The sequence below is a fragment of the Podarcis vaucheri genome, assembly GCF_965113315.1.
Source record: "Podarcis vaucheri genome assembly, chromosome: 2".
Classification (NCBI taxonomy): Eukaryota; Metazoa; Chordata; class Lepidosauria; order Squamata; family Lacertidae; genus Podarcis; species Podarcis vaucheri.
In genome coordinates this window covers 119,593,839-119,595,972 of record NC_138760.1, presented here as the reverse complement: position 1 = coordinate 119,595,972, position 2,134 = coordinate 119,593,839, and positions in this window count along the sequence as shown.

Below are 2,134 nucleotides of genomic sequence, written 5' to 3'. Positions count from 1 at the left end.
CTAACACATTGTGAAGTCTTTTTGTTCTGATGCTGGCAGCGGTGAGTGCTTCTGGATACCAGTTGCAGGAACCTGCAGGAGGGGAGAGCAGAGCTAGGCTCTAATCCTGCTCACATGCTTCCCAGAAAAGGAGGCTGGTTTGTAGGCTTGTCCACATTTGAGCATTATTTACCGTATTTTTTGCTCTATAGGGCGCATATGACCATAGGGCGCACCTAGTTTTCAGAGGGGGAAATCAAGGGGCGAAATATGATTCTCTCCCCCCCCCCCCCAGCTCTGGGAGCAGCAGCCTGTTCGCTTCTCCCAGACCTTCTCCCTGCTATGGCAGGAGGTGGAGGAATTCCCCCATCTCCCGCAAAAGCCCACAGGAGCCGCGCACCCTTTAAAGAGCGCAAGGCTCATGCAGGCTTTTCGACCAAGCTTATGGGGCTGGCGGTGAGGGGAACCGCTGCTTTCCCCCACTGCCAGCCTCAAAGACAAGTCTCTCCTGGCTTCAGTGAAAGTAGCGCGAAGCCTCCGGAGCGCAGGCTTCGGAGGCTTTGTATTGCTATCGCTGAAGCCAGGGAGCCTGCATTCGCTCCATAGGACGCACACACATTTCCCCTTAATTTTTGGAGGGGAAAAGTGCATCCTATAGAGCGAAAAATACGGTAGCTGTTAATCCACCTTCCAGCCCATTCATATTAAACTGGAGTTCTCCACACCAGTACATATTTGAATTTTTGTAGGGGGAAGAGCATTAATAATTAATATAATAAATGTATTATTAATAATAATAATTCCCCAGCCACTCTGGGCAGCTCCCAACAGAATATTAAAACCACAATAAAACACCAAACATTAAAAACATCCCTAAACAGGGCTGTCTTCAGATGTCTTCTAAAAGTCAGATAGTTGTTTATTTCCTGGTTACAGGGAACCAGACAGAGGGCCTTCTCGGTAGTGGTGCCCGCCCTGTGGAATGCCCTCCCATCAGATGTCAAGGAAATAAACAAGCACCTGACTTTTAGAAGACATCTGAAGGCAGCCCTGTTTAGGGAAGTTTATAATATTTAATGCTGGATTGTTTTTCACACTCGATTGGGAGCCGCCCAGAGTGGCTGGGGAAGCTTAGCCAGGTGGACGGGATATAAATAAAAATTATTATTATTCCTTGACATCTGATGGGAGGGTATTCCACAGGGCGGGCGCCACTACCGAGAAGGCCCTCTGCCTGGTTCCCTGTAACCTCGCTTCTCGCAATGAGGGAACCACCAGAAGGCCCTCAGCGCTGGACCTCAGCGTCCAGGCTGAATGATAGGGGTGGAGATGCTCCTTCAGGTATACTGGTCCAAGGCCATTTAGGGCTTTAAAGGTCAGCAAGAACACTTTGACATACTGGGAGCCAATGTCGGTCTTTAGTCTTTCCTGCTCATCCTGGCAGGCTTTCCCTTTTGCATTTGTCCCCACTGCTGTGTGAACTTTCCACACACACAAAATCCCTGCTCAAGAAGTGTGCAAACACATACTGTCGGGCAAGTGTAGATTTGCTTGTGTGGTTTCCTGGTTTTGTGCAAATCTGAAGGAATGAAAGAAGACGAAACGCGCTCCGTTCAGGAGCGCACTAGAAATAGTTACACACACAGCCGGAAAAGAACAATGCATTTGAGCTCATGTGCACGGAAAGGAAAGCAGCAGAAAGCGACAATTGATCCACCCACCTCAGAACAGTATTTCCATGCCAAATGGCCCAGCTTTCCCTAACGTATTGGATTATCACTGTATCAGGTAAGCCAGACTTTACAGGGGGGATTTGAAGGGCAAACGTTATGTGGACTATGCAAATTAAATGGGGAAACACACAGCAAACTCTGGTGTTGCCAAGCGCTCAGTGGGCCACTGGCCTGATGCAACAGGTTCATCTTAGATGGGCAGGGATTTCTTCTTGCAGTAAGGGGAGTGGTAAGAGAAAGCAGCTAGAACAGATAAGGGAAATGATCTAACACCAGCAAAGGGGGCTGTTTCTGCTGAAATTCCAGACACACATGCATCCGATGCAGAAACTGACACCTGCCCCACAGTTTCTACGTTATATTTTCTGAGAATGCTCCGGAAAAACCATCTCTCAAAGGACCTGTTGATGGCATTTTACCAT